We start from the raw sequence: 15777 nt of genomic DNA, 5'->3' as shown, positions 1-15777 counted from the left end.
AGAATAGTAGGCCACAAAATTGTAAATAACATGTTAACTCATTATGAAAATTGTGTGTATTTACACTCATGCATGTAAGGAAAAAAGACTGGAAGGAAATTCACCAGAGTGGAAACAGAAATCATCTCCAGTAATAGGAGGCTCTTCCTCCTTATTTTTGTATTGTTTCTATATTTATCAATTTTTTTGCAACAAACACAACTTACTTTTATAATCAGAAAAAATAAATTCTTTTCAAAACTACATAGAAAAAAAAACTACATTTCCTAGTATATGCAGTATTGCACTTAGAAATGTGATTTTAAAAAGCTATGTTTATTCATAGTTTTAGGATTTTCTAGTAAAAATTTCCACTGAAAGAAAAAGAATAACCTTATTTCTTGGAATACGTCATACCAGGCTTTCATGAAAATATTGCAGAAAGCCTTGAAAATTTTTCACTGCACTCCTAACTTCATCGCTAGCCCTGGGAGAACATCAACGATGTATTATATGTTGTGTTGGAATTTTCAGGATAAAATAGGTAAACCCTAATTGGAAATAGCATAATGCGCTAGTAGCTTTCTCAAAACTCAATTGTGAAGTTGCTTTATTAAGTTAGAAAAATGTGTCCATAAAACACTTTTAGAAAAACAAGCTACTTTGAGCATGAGAGCTCAAGGATGCCTAATTAACCATCCCAATCACTTGCTGTGTGACTGGGCAAGCCATTGAGTTCCCTGGGTCTTAACATCTCCGTCAGAAAATGAGCAGTGTGCATAAATACCTGCTCTCTAACAGCCCTTTCAGAAGTAATACACTGTTCAATGACATAAAGAAATTCTGTTATAGATCTTATTAACTAGCAGCTTCATTTCTAGTAAATAAGAAGAGATGGCCATTCACCTTCTAACTGCAAGTTTGTACCATTTGACTTACCTCCCCACTGTTTCCCTATCTCCCAGTGCCTGGTAAGCATTCTACTCTCCACCTCTACGTGTTCTGTAGAGCCTTATGATTTTACCCAGCGTACGAGCCAGGTTAACCAGTAGGCTTATAAAACTTCCTTAATGTTCCACCACAGTCTGACCCTAAGCAAGTGTCCATTTTGAATCTTGTTTTTTGTTTGTTTGTTTGTTTTTACTGTGTTACACCACACCCTACTAATCATACTCCTCTCACAGCTGAACCTAGGCAAGGTGCCCTGACACTTCCAACTACACACATTACCATTTAAGGTGCATTTCTTCAGAGCTCTCATGTGCCCATGGGGAGCAAACCCAATGGTAGAACCAGATAAGCAACTGGAATGTTCCTCCATGCCCTCCAGCTCAAGCCAAGAGCTGCCCATCTGCCTGGTCTACATACCAGTTCAGGAAAATTAAATGAACAATTGTTTCGATAGCTGCTACAATTAGGTGGGGTGATATAGTAGCTTTGTGCTCACTACCAAAAGGACTCATTGATTTGCCTCTGTCTTGCAGACCTTAATCCAAGCCCCTCATACGTAAGGGTCTTGGCTGAGTGACGGCAGATGCGTCAGAACAAAATGTGATCTGTACTGGATTAATCATAAGTACGACTTCTTTAGAACAAACCCAAAAACATTTATGAAGCTTAACTCAAAGGATATACCCTCCATGACGACTGAGCTTAAGCAGCTTCTGAAATGTTCCCACTCAGAGTTTCAGAGGACTGCTGAATTCCCTTGCTGGAAAATGACAAGTGAAAACTCAGATTCTCAAACTTCTGTGTCACACAGGCTAAGTTCTCTAGGAAATTTTCTCCCACATATTAGCCAAGGGAAATATATAATTTTTGCCCAAGTGAAAGGGTGAGCAGGGTCATTGGGGGAACCAAAGATTTTAAAAAGCTATAGTATAATTTTAAGAAATTGTGTATCTCACCATGAAAGTCACTGGAGACTTCCCCACCTTAAAACTATTTGTTACTAATTAATAGAGATTCCTAATCACTTCTAGAAAACTGATTATAACAAGAATAGGTAACTCAAAACATCATTGACTGTGGACAGCAAAGGAAACCATTTAGGTCTCTTTCATTTCTCTCATTTGCAATTTATCTTATTTTAATATTGCTTCCGCTTTCTCTTAGGGTTTAAGCTTATTTTCTCTCTCCTGTTTCCTCTCCTTTTCTTTCTTGCCCTCCCCATTCTTTTCCTTCTGGCCAATAAAATTTTTACCTCTCTTTCTACTTCTTTTTATCTCCTTCCTCTTTTTCTCTTCCAAATCGTGGTATTCAAGAGCAGAATTTGCTTATACAACTTTAAAAAATGTGTTGGCCCTTGTACTTACTGATAAAAAAAATGTAACTATTTACTTCCCACCTCTACCCCTAATAGAAAATATCAGAGCTGATTCTTCTACACAACTTTTGGGAGTTGTGAATAATTTGATGACATAGACACATAATTCAGCCATTGCAAAAGAGAATGTTTTTGTTTTAAAGTGAAAGCAACTAAGAAAGTAACTCAGAGATGATGCTCTTCATCCTTCCAACTCCAAGGACATCTGTCCCTGCTTGAATGTCACAATAAGTAAGAGAATACTTACAGGAACATGGAGAATAATTTGAGCACCTGGGAAACTAAAGCTAATGACAGCTTTCATTGAAGGAGGAGGAAGAGACTGAACTTCATGCTTTAGCAACAAAATTTATTAGAAAAAAAATGGAAAACAATATTTTAGGGATTTCAATTATTCCAAAATATATAAATGAGAAATCAACACTGGTAAAAAAAAAAAAAAAAAAAAAAAAGGCCAAATAAATCTCTAAAATGGGAAAGAAGAAACATTTTAGAGATGCATATATAAACCCGCATGAATATCTGTTGAATATCTGCCACGTGGTCAAGTTGGCTGGAGAACAGAGCACTGGGCCAGATGTCAGAAGGACAAGACAAGAGACAGTCTTGGTGGCTGAGAAGCTCATAATTTAGTTAGAAGGATAAAATATAAATCAATGAAAAATGTACTAACAGCAAGCACTTAATAACAACTTACTGGCAGGAGCTTTTGTAAGTACTTTGTGTATATTAATTTATTTAATCATTACAATAACATTATAAGATAGATACTCTATTACATACTAGCATTACTTCGATTTAACAAGTGAGGAAACAGCAAAAGAGATATATGAAGTGACTTGCCCAGAGTCACAGGTAGTAAGTGACAGAAGAGACTTGAACCCAGAAGTAGAGCAGGAACAAAGAGAGGGAAGGGAAGAAGACAAGAGAAAGGGAAGAGAGGAGGAGGAGGAGAAGGTAAAGAGAAAGAAGAAAAAGGGGGTCTGAATTCTGTGTTTCAGGTTTTAAGGTATTAAAGGAGATTTACTACTTAGTACACCAACGGCCTATTGAAAGCCCACTCTGATGGCCACTGTCAGGGAAACAAACATATTTAAGAATTACTCTCTGTCCTTAGAAAGTTTAATGAGGTGTGAAAATATTAAAAATAAGGTGGTGGGATATGGAAATCTAACATGCGACATTTTATACAAAAGGAGAACTGACGTTGTTCACTCTTTCTCTCACTAGTGTTTCAAAACTTGTCTGAGGCATTAACAAGAGTTAGTGTTTTCTCGGCCAAGAGAGAAAATACATACTCAAAAGTGGGGGTTAAAGTAAACAGAACACTCTCAATGCTGGTGCAAAAAAACTATATGTACAGGACCACCTCCTGGCACCTGTCACAATTTCTTGTGTAAAGAAAAAGCAAATCACACCCCTCTCCTATCCTGTCATTCCAATAGAATCTGCAATCCACCCACGGGGTGAGTGACACCATCCTACAGAGTCTTCCCCAGGATGGGTGCCATTCCACCAGGAGGTCTGGCAAGGGGTGCCCCAGTCTAGTCCTCCACCAGCCTCATCCTCAGCTTCGACTCCTGCAGTTTCAAGATTGCTCACCTTTTCTGTCTTGTCTTTCTTGTGACCTACTTACCATTTCCTCTAGTCCAGGAAGAGACGTGATTTTGGGAGGAGAAAGTTACCTGTCAGCAACCACACGCGGCCAATGCCTTAGCACTTGAACCGAATCCAGTCTGCGGGCGTGACTCAGCAGCCGAGCAGGATCCCACACGCACCATCCAGTCCCCTTGTCTCACTAAGGCTGGGAAAAGGAGGCTCGCAACCCCCAACGGGGACTCCAGGTGAGCTTTTCAGAACAAGCCCCGGGGCCGTCATCCAAAGGAAAGAGGAAAAGTTGGTGTGATTTTAAACGAGGATTTGCAGATGAGGAAGACAAGGAAATATTGTTTAGAAAAAAATGAGGGCAAAACACGTGCCAGCCTCAGGTATCAGAGAGAGACGGGAGTGGAGGAAAAAGGACTGTGTTTCTGTCTCTGAGGATTGCCCCACCTGTCTTGGAGCCAAGCGTTGAGCCCCCCCACTTCCCCCACTCCTGGCTATGAAGGTGTCCATAGCTGGAGTGGACAAGATTCCCCATACAGATCTACAGGCGGGGGAGACCCTTAGAAAGTGGGAGGGTCCTCACTTGCTGGAGCTCTGCCCGCACCCCTTGATGGGCCATGCTATCACCCAGGAAGTATTAGTTAACCTAGGGATCCTTCTGCTCTTGTACCTCACCCAGCAACATGGACACACTGATTCAAAGGCCTTCTCCCATTATATCTCCCCTCATTCCTGGACTGACTCCTCCCATACCCCTACCCTGACATGGCCCATCACTGTTGTGAGCTGTTCATGTCCTACTGATCATTCAAGACCTGATTCACAGTTACTTTTCCAGAGCAATTTTCATAATTGGATGAAATAGTTTCATCCATGAATTTCCATGCGACTTTGCTTTCTACACCACACAAGCATCTGTATTGCTCTGTCTTAATCTGTACAGCCCCTCAGAGAGGCAAGAGGTTCAAAGTGTGTGCCAGATCACTGAACCCACTGAAGCCACCTTCCATGACTCTCAGCCCTCATTTCCCCATATCTGTTGGTCACAGATGCTTTTACGCGCTTCACACATGGCTTCCAACTCATTTCCCTCTTTCCCACCGCAGCTAGCCTGGCCTAAGCTCTCAGGACTCTGCGTCTGCATTCATAAGGTTGTTCCCTGAAGTAGCCCCTCACCCTCACACAAGGGAAGGATATTATGATAATGACACAGAGGAACTTGTCCTCTGTTGTTCCAGTTGGTTGGTTCTCAAGGACAGAAAAAGAGGATGGTGAACTAGTCTACCTTCCCTAGGGGGTGGTTTTTGAAACAAAAAGCAAAAAACAAAACAGGAAAGATCATTTTATAGAATTTTGACCTTAAGAGAAGAAGGAAACAAGAAAGAAAAGCGATGATGGATGGGTTACACAGAAAAAGTGAGGTGAAGAGTTTGGGGATTTGGGGGCAGCAACCATGAGTTTGAAATTTTAGAGAAAGGGAAAAATGAAAATTAATAGCTCTCTAATATTTACAACTTAGCATTAAGTCCTTCATAGATCTACCATTTCTTCATAAGATAAACCTTCCATTGAAATGAAGTTGGCCTCCTTTGTCATAATAATGGCTATTAATTATTGAGTGTTCTCTAAGTATCATTTGACATATTAATTTATTTCATCATTACAATAACATGTATATTTATCATTTTGGGGTCCATCTTTCCATACCTCTGTTAGAGAGATAAGACTTGGAAAACTGAGTAACTTATCCAATGTCACCCAACTCATAATATCAGAGCTGGGACTGGAACCCTGATCAGTCCAGACCCACAGTCCATTCATCTTCAATGGCTGTCTCTTCCACATCAGCCATAGAAGGAGAAAGATGGGGGCTATCAGTGAACACCTTACTGTCAAGCATCATTCTAACTCACCTTTGTCCAAGTTCACATGGCTACACTGTAATAGAACTGGAATTTCAATCCTGATCTACCTTAATCCAAAATCCAAATTCTTCAACTATTCTGCTTTGATTTATGTCTTAGCAAACTTGCTCCTCCCTGTTCCCCTATAACCTTTCCCAACTTCAATGGGATTGCTAGAAGTAACCCTGTCTCCCATGAAGCCTTTCCTCCTTATTATTGCTTTATAATTTTTTTATCACTTACTGAAGTTTGCTATCATACTTCTAAACTAAAGAATTATTTCCTTTAATTTGTAAATACCAAGAACCCATGGATGGACTTTAAAATACTTGTTAAATCCCAGAAATTTTACATAAATATTGAGTCTAGCCAGCACAAGTGTGAAGGAGAAGAACAAAGTCAGAGGACTGATACTACCAAACTTAACACAAAGCTACAGTAATCAAGACAGTGTAGTGTTGGTGAAAGGACAGATAGAGCAATAGAATAGAACAGAGAGACTAGAAATAGACCCACATATGGATAGTCCATTGATCTTTGATCTTTGAGCAAAGATAATACAATGGAGCAAAAATAATCTTTTCAACATATAGTGCTAGAAAATTTGGACATTCATATACAAAACAAAACATGCATACAGAGCTAGACACAGACCTTAAACCCTCAAAAAAATTAATTCAAAATGGGTCATAGACCTAAATACAGAATGCTTTTGCATCTATAAAACTCCTAGAAGACAAAATAGGAGAAAATTTAAATGAACTTGATTACAGTAATGACATTTAGATACAACCCCAAAGACATAATCCATGAAAGAAATAATTGATAAATTAGATTTCATTGAAATTAAAACTCCTTCTCTGTAAAAGATTTCGGATTTCCCTGATGATATATGATGTGGAGCATCTTTTCATAGGTGAATTTGCTGGCTGTATCTTTTATAGTGAGGTGTCCATTAAGGAAGGTCTTCAGCCAATTTTTAATGATTTTTTTTTTTTTTTGCTTTCTCACTGTTGAATTTTAAGAATTCTTTGTATATTTTGGATAACAGTTATTTATCACATGTGCCTTATTACAAAGATTTTCTCCCAGTCTATGGCTTGCCTCCTCATTCTCTGGACATTGTCTTTAGCACAGCGGAAGTTTTTCGTTGTCATGGTAGAGAGGATGTAGAGCACTGGGAACCCTTGTTCACTGCTGGTGGGAATGCGGAATGTTACAGTCTGGCAGTTTCTTACAAAACTAGGCATACTTTCATCATAAGATCCAGCAATTGTACTCCTTGATAACTACCTAAATGAGCTGAAAGTTTAAGTCTACACCAAAAAAAAAACTGTACATAGCTGTTTATCGCATCTTTATTCTTAATTTCAAAACTTTAAGGCAATCAAGATGTCCTTCAGTAGATGAATGGATAAACAGTGGTATATCCAGACAATGGAATAGCATTCAGCACTAAAAAGAAATAAGCTACCAAGCCAAGAGAAGACATGAAGGAAAGCTAAATGCACATTTCTAAGTCAAAGAAGCCAATCTGAAAAGCCTACGACTGTACAATCCCAACTACATGACATTCTGGAAAAGGTAAAACTATGGACGCAATGAAAAGATCGTGGTTGCCAGAGGGGGCAGGAATGAATAGGTGGGACACAGAGAACTTCAAGGCAGTGAAAATACCCGGTATGAGACCGCAATGGTAGATACATTTGTCAAAATGCCTAGGATTTACAACACCGAGGGGGAATCCTCATGTGACCTATGGACTTCGGGTGGTAATGTCATGTCAATGTAGGTTCGCTGACTGCTAACAAATGCACCACCCTGATACAGGATGTTCATGGTGGGGGAAGCTATGCCTGTGAGGGCAGAGAGTATATGGGAAATCTCTGCATTTTCCCCTCGGGTTTGCTGTGAACCTAAAACTACTCAAAAGAAGTAAGTCTCTAAAAAAATATGTTGGGTCTGTGTATGTAGGTGCGTTCCTTTTTCTGAGAAGGCAGGTCACAGTTTTCATGAGTGTTCACAGTTTTCAAGAGCCTTGGAGCGTTTCTGCAAATCTCTGGATTTAACCTGAAAACAAAAAGTGCTTATTCCTTTCAATTCATTTCCCCAATCCACCGTGCAGAAGGACTTCCCACTGCGCAGAGTCTTTTGTGCCATGAAGAGGGCTCGAAGTTCTCCACAGTTGTTTCCTGTGGGCAGAGTTCCAGGACTCCTAGTATTCGGGATGGTAATTTCCCAGCCTTGGCACTTCTCTCTTTCTTTCATTTATCTTCCTTCAGATAATCATGCTGTGCTGAGTGTTACTTAATTCCCTCTCTTTAGAAAACCAAATTGATGCACTGTTCCCAGACCACTTACCTCCGGCTGAAGCAGGTAGTTTCCTAGTGCTGGGACCAGAGCCAATGCATTCTGGTGGTTTTTGTTAGTTCCCAAAGAGGAAACCCCAGACTTGTTGAGAAATGTGAAGGATATGAACCCATTTTATTCCCACCATCCATTTCCTTTCAGTGCAGAGCTTCAAGTTAAAAATGTACATTGGTTTGGAGAGGAGAAGGGTGAATGTTCAAATCCACAGTAAGATTTCAGAAATGTGCTTGAGTTTAGAATTCACTTCCTCCGCTCAACAAAGGAGTGAAGCGCACACTGAGCAGTTTTGTAAAAGTCTTAACACTAGTTGATTGCAAAGTCAGACCCTCTGTACTACTAACTTCAAGACACACATGCTCTTTTCTTATTTAAACCAGTATTTTTATGATTCTATGTACCAAGGCTTCTTAGCCATAAAACCAGGAACATGTAGACGCATTGGATGGGAGCGATTTTCCTGGCTCGATGCCTAAGCTGAATAATACAGAATAGATATGCAAACCGTATAGCACCCGGTCTGAAAGATTTCTGCTCATTTTTTAAAAAGGTAAAGTAAAGTGGGGGGAGGTAGGAGAGGGTCAAGAGGGCAGAAATGGTAATGAAAGGAACTTGACCTAGGGTGGTGAGCACACACTATAATATACAGATGATGTACTATAGAGTTGTACACTTGAAACCTATATAATTTTATTAACCAGTATCATCCCAATAAGTTTAAAAGGAAAAAAAGACCAAAGTTGTGGACAAATGTAGAACGGCACACAGCTGAAGATTTGTCAACTGGCTTCACAGTTCGTGGTCTATCCGTTGACTCCTTCCTGAAACATCACATCAGCAAAGAGAGCTCCAGTGCAGAAGGCTGGCTCTGTGGTCTCACAGGCCCCTCAAAGGCAGGCCAGAGACCCTTTGTTTAACAGCTCACATGCTCAGTTTCTTTCAGGGGGAAAACGATCCATGTCAGAAGTTCTACCAACTCAGCCAAACCTCTCTGCCTCGAGCTGCCGCTCCCCCAGGAGAGAAGAAAGGAAGAAATTGCTGACCGAGTGCTCATATCATTCTTCTAATGCCACCGTGAAATCCATGTTCGCATGGTCCTATCACGCCTGTCCTCAGGTGTTGGGGGTTGTCTCTCCCTGGTGCCGTGTGGATCTAATGGATAGGACATGGAGGGCAGGTTATGGGGAAAGGGGCAAGCTGATTGGATGCAGGAGGGCAAGGAGCATATCCTAGTGAGAAGGGCAGGTGTGCGTGGGGCATTGTCACCTGGTGTGGGAATCAGAAGTATGCTGGACACCCGCTCAGTTTTTCACCTCTCAGCGAGCCCAGCTCTTCCATGCCGTTTGGAGTTCTGGCTGCCTTCTGTGGTCCAGTGATCTCATGGTGGAACCCAACCAAAACAGGACATCACCTCCAAGTCCTGGTGTGATTTTCCATTTTTTTTCTCTAAGCCAGTGTGTCAGAGACCATTACTATCTAGAAGGAGGAAGAAGAAGGAGAAATTTCTCTCTCTTTTTTTTTTTAACACATAGCTCTTACACACATTATGTTCCAGGCTTGTTTAAGTGACTTTCAGATATTAACTCATAACATACAAAATGTCTACATTGGGAAATTTCATATCTATTGTTTACTCCAGTGTCTCTCCAAATAATAGTTGAGAACTGCTCATACCAAAACCATGGGATTCCCATTCACAGTGATGGTGTGTAAACTAATTCTAAACGAATCCTTACAACAACCATGGGAGATAGGCTTATGAATCCCCATTCTACAGCTGAGAAAAGTGAAACTCAGAGAAATGTGTGTCGTTCAAGGTTACATGGTTACCAAGTGCCGCAGCCAAGATCAAAACCTGAGGTTGCCTAGCTTGAAAAGGCGTGGTTTTTCAGCAACTATGCAGCACAGAATTAATCCCCGAGGGAGGATGGATGCATTAACGCTGCCCTGCTATGATATCAGCAACAAATCTGCAGCAGCTTCTTATGCAAGACACTCCAGAAAGGCGCCACCACGTCTCAAACATACTGCCTGGGGATTAATAAACTATTGTGGGACAAGGGTGAGTGGAACCAGGAACTGAGGTGGAGTGGATGGAAACCACAGCAATTTGATGTTGTGTAAGTTGTAGGCCATTCGGGCAGAAGCATGTGTTTGTTTGTAGGACACTAAGCATGAAAGAAACTGGAGTGTTCCAAGCAATGTCAGGTCATCTGTGGAGGGCCCTTCCCAATAAAGTGGGTAAGGATGCAGAGAACAATGGGGAGAGCCAACCAGAGCTAGCAGAGCCCCAGCCTCGGGCTGAGTTCTCAAGGCAGGGTTGGGTCGCTGGGGTGAACAAATAAAAGCAGAATGACATGGAGAACAAGACAGAGGCAGTCTCCAGGACTATGACCTGAGACATGGCCTCGGCCCAGGGATCATCACAACTGCGGCACGCAGTCAGCCTGGGTCAGTGGTGAGGAGGCAGTCCTAGTGTGCTGCCTGGAAGCGGCATCTTCCACACTTTTCTGTGGACCACCATAGTCCCTGGAGATGGTGAAAGGTAATATTAGGTGGTATTTGTATCCTCAGATTCATTTTAAGTCTCCAGAAGGGGAATATAAGGCATTTTCCAAATGAATTTGTTCACAGAATCCCTTCTTTTGTTTTTTAACAGATCATCTGCTGTTATCGTCTGGAACATTAGAAACATGATTTAGGAAACAATAAGGTAATGCTTCTCCATACCCAAGATTGGGGACGCTGTATCAACAGGTGGGGATCCAGGTGTCCCCACTGTGCAGGGAGGCTGCGGGTCTGGGAACCAGCCTGGGCCAGGTGGGCACAATGTCCATGACATGTAGAAACAATCATTTCTGCTTTCAAGAGATTTTCACTCCATGGAAACCCAGTCCCTTCCAGAAGGCAGCCGTCCTTTTCCTCCTGTTTCGCCCAGGCCAAACCATCCTCCAGGTGACAGCTCTGCCGGCTTCTCCTCCCTTTTTCATGGAGCCAGTCATTAAAAATAAAATGTGCTGGATCCATACAGTGGACTATTTATCAGCAAAAAACATAAAATGGAGCTACTGATATATGCTGCAATGTACATGAACCTCCAAAACTGCATGCTGAGTGAAAGAAGCTGGACATAAAAGACCAATGGTACATGATTCCTTTTACATAAATGTCCAAAATGGAAATCGAGAGAGAGAGGTGGCGGGGTGGTGGCCAGGGCCTGGACGAGGGGGAGAAATGAGGAGTGACGACCAAAGCACTAGGGTTTCTTTGGGGCAGGGGGTTGAAATGTTCTAAAATAAGATGGTGGGGATGATTGCACAACCCTGTGAATAGATTCAAAAGCATTAAATTGTATACTTTAAATGGCATGTGGATTAAATGTTAACAAAGCTGGATTGTTTGGGGAATTTTTTGTTTTGTTTTGAAGAGTTACTGGGAATCTTCCCCATGCCCGCTCACCCCAGGAGCAAAGAGGACCCTTTCTCTCCTTCCTGTGTCCGCAGGGTTTGATTAAAGTGACATGCCTTTGTTGGCTGTCACTAAAACTCTGAATTGAGGAGAAACAGCCTCCTTCCAGCTCTACCCCTGTAATCCATAGCCTTGATAAAATAAAGTGATTTGCTAGACATTCTTCCTTGAAGCCAGTCGTCTTCTAGACACATCCCACCGTGATTATCTTGGGATGGCATTGGCCTATGAGTAACGTCCTAATAGTGATGGACACCAGCACCTACCAGGTACTCACTGGGTCATCACTTTTTTTAATTTTTAAAAATATTTTAATGAAACAAACTGATGAAATTCTAAAGATAAACAATTGAGAAGCTTTGACGCCTCAGAACTGATAAGGTCATGAAAAACAAGGGAAGAAAGAATCTGTCATAGACCAGAGGAACCTAAGGAGACAGGCTAAGTAAAGGCCCTGTGGTCACCTGGAAGGGAGCCTCAGTCAGAAGAAGGTCGTGTGAGGAAAACCAGTGAGATCCCACCAAGTCGGGAGTTTAATCCACAGGAATGTGCCAATGCGACTCTCAGTCTTGATCTATGTGCCACGGTTAGGTCAGCTGGCCACATCTGGGCAATGCTGGGTGGTCATCACTATATCCACAACTTTTTTATAAGTCCAAAATCGTCCCAAAATTCAAAGAGTAAAATTTAAAATAAATAAAACATCTATGCACGAACTTGAGCTCTGGCAAAGTAGACTTTTTTATTATTGTTTTCTCTTAGTATTATCATTGCTCCTGTTTTTCAGGAAATAATTCACACAAGACCTTTCTCCACAGCCAGATGCAAGAACCAGGTCTTCCTCCTATTGGTTCCTAATGCCTCACCTAAGCCTCTCTACTCTTTTTCCTTCTGTCTTGTGAGGCAACACTTCACTTATTTTCTTTTTCCTTGCCATCTTCACTGGAAAAGAATTTAGAGAAAATTGAGTCACTGTGGGACTCCTGGCTTGGTTAGCTGGGTGACTTCTATTCATTTCTAACTCCACTACACACAAACGATCTCAGCAAGAATTTTATAGTATTATACTTCAGCCCTGACTGGTGTGGGTCAGTTGGTTGGGCATCATTCTGCAAAGTGAAAGGTCACTAGTTTGATTCCTGGTCAGATTGTGGGTTCAGTCCTCAGTGAGGGTACATACTATGTTTCTTACCCATTCTTCCTTCCTTCCTTCCCTTCTCTCTAAAAACAAATAAATAAAATCTCTTTTATAAAAAAGGAATTATGTAATACTTCAAACATTGGATAATCCCATCTGCTTTTTACCAGTCTTTCTAAAAGTCAAACGACTTCCTAGCAATCTAAACCCTTGGAACAGAAGCCATGAATGTAGAGTGGCACATACTTGTCCCTTTTTTAAAAAGATGACTTGTGAGATGTGATGCAGAGTAAAAACAACAGGTAGAAGATGAATCGTGAGGATGAGACTGCACCTGTCAGCACATAGGCAGGAAGAAAAAGCTGAACCAAAACACGCAAATGTCAACTTCTTCTTTTTTTATTATTACAAGAAATACTGTTACTGTTCGCATCACTTTTCCCACTAGAGTTCAAAGTGTGGGAGAGAACCTTTGCAGTTTCTGTCAAAGCAGGTAACAGACCACAACACCAAGGACAAAATTTTAACATCAATGTTTCTTGGAAATCAGCGTTGACAGAGTGGATGCTATTTCACCAAACCATCAAAAAGGTAAAGAACATAGAAAACGCCTATAATTCCAGGTGGAATGAAATGGAAGATTATTACTCAATGACAGACATAAAGAGAGTCCCAATATCCTTTTCATGATTAATGGAAATTGTGATCAATTTTAGCAGAACTTGAATTTTAAAAATTAAGAAGTGGGAAACAGTAGACTCATCATTTCCTCTTCTCTCTTCTTTGACTCCTTTCTCAACGTGACTTACCTAGATTTGACAAGTCTTTCGAGGGTTGCCTTAGATGTGGGAAACTCTACTGTAAAAAGTGACCTACTTAGAGTTCAGGGACATTTTCACAGAAACTTTAGAGCTTGTCTCAGACGACCATGCAGGTTTCAGGCAACAGAATGGGGCCCAGGCTGATGAGAAACATTTCCAGCATGAGTGATCGAGCAAAGGGAGAGACAGGCCTCCGATCTAGGCCTCCTAACGCTCCATCTGAGGGGCTCCCATCTACTCCTCAGTCTCTTTCCTGCTTATTTCACTTGGGGGGGGGGGGGGGAAAGATAAAATGTTCCTATATGGAGAAAGGCTAAAGCAATTCATCATCACATTTTTTTAAAAAGGGAAGGTATTCATAATCGTAAGAAGAAGGCCAAAGGAGAAATGAGACATAATAGTTACCTGTTACTGAAAAGCACCCTTTTAATTATCATGCCATAAGCAGTCTGCTTATTTTGTACCATTTGTTTCAGAAAAAGGTGATGTTTTCAAAGCAGAATTACATTCCTATTCCAGCCCAAGACCCTCTTGCCCCAAGCTACAACCCACCCCCATGAATATTATAGGGTGACTAAAAATGTACCTGCTGCCAGAAACAACCTAAGAGAGGGAACTGTTTTCATTAAGAAAATGTCATGTAAGTGGATAAACTAACAATGAGCAATGACAAGGTCACAAAAGAAATAGCTAAAGTACTTTGCACTAAAAATCAATGAAAACAAAAATGCAAAACTATAAAACTCCTGGAAGGTAACATGGAGAAAAAATCTAGATGACCTTGGGTATGAAAGTGATTTTTAACATACAATACCGAGAGCACGCTCCATAAATGAAATACTTGATAAGCTGGATTTCATTCAAATTAAAGTTTTCAGCTCTGGGAAACACATCAAGAGAATGAGAAGATAAGAAAACCGCAGGCTAGGAAATAATATTTACAAAAGAGACATGCAATACAGGATTGTTATCCAAAGTATACAAAGAACTCTTAAAACTCAACAATGAGGAGAAAAACAACCCAATTAAAAAATGGGCCAAGACTTTAACAGACACCTTACCGAAGAAGATAGGTAGACTGCAAATAAACACATCACATGTCATCAGGAAAATTCTAAATTAAAACAATATTGAGATACCACTCCATACCTATCAGAATGGCCAATATCCAAAACGCTGCCAACACCAAATGCTGAAGAGGATATGGAGCAACAAGAACTCTTATTCATTGCTGGCAGGAATACCAAATAGTACAGTTTGAAAGACAGTTTGACAGTTTCTTAGAAAAGCATACATAGTCTTGCCATATAATCCAGCAATCGTATGGTATTTACCAAAAGAAGTTTACAACTTATATCCACACGAAAACAGATATTTATAGCAGCATTATTTATAAATCCCAAGCTAGGAAGCAACCAAAATGTCTTTCAATAGGCGAATAGATCAATGAACAGTGGCACATTCAACGCTAAGAGAAATGAGTTTCAAGCCACGGAAAAGATGGGGAAAGAACCTTGAATGCATATTACTAAGTTAAAAAATGCCAATTGGAAAAGGCTGCATCATGTCGGATTCCAGTGATAGGACATTCTGGAAAAGGCAAAACTACAGAGTCAGTAAAAAGATGAGTGGTTGCCAGAGAACGGGAGGGTGGAGAGGAGACATGAAGCGGCAGCGCACAGAGAAATTTTAGGGCAGTCAAAAACAGTGGGGTACCACAACAGTGGATAAACTTCCTTACGCATTTGTACAAACCCATAGTAGGTACAACAGGACGAGGGAACCCCAGTATAAACTATGTACTTGGGATCACAATCATGTGTCGATATAGGTCTGTCAGTTATAACAAATGCACCGCTCTGGTCTAGGATGTTGCTGGTGGGGGAGGGTTACGGGAGTCCCTCTCTATATCGCGGTTCACTCATTGCGGCCTCACTGTACAGGGCTTGACTGGGCCACGGAGATGCACAAACCTGATTCATACACTATAACCTGCCTCTTTCATCACACGGGCCAAAGAACAAACAAATATGGCTCCTATAGCTTCCAAACTCCTTCTCTCTCTTTCTCTGTCTTTCTCTATGTCTCTCTCTCTCTCTCTCTCTCTCTCTCTCTCTCTCTCTCTCTCTCTCTCTCTCTATTTGTTTCCTGGTTTTGTTTGTTTGCTTT

The sequence above is a fragment of the Furipterus horrens genome, unplaced genomic scaffold (genome assembly GCF_987537825.1).
Source record: "Furipterus horrens unplaced genomic scaffold, mFurHor1.1.pri manual_scaffold_1, whole genome shotgun sequence".
NCBI lineage: Eukaryota > Metazoa > Chordata > Mammalia > Chiroptera > Furipteridae > Furipterus > Furipterus horrens.
This window is presented reverse-complemented; position numbering follows the sequence as displayed.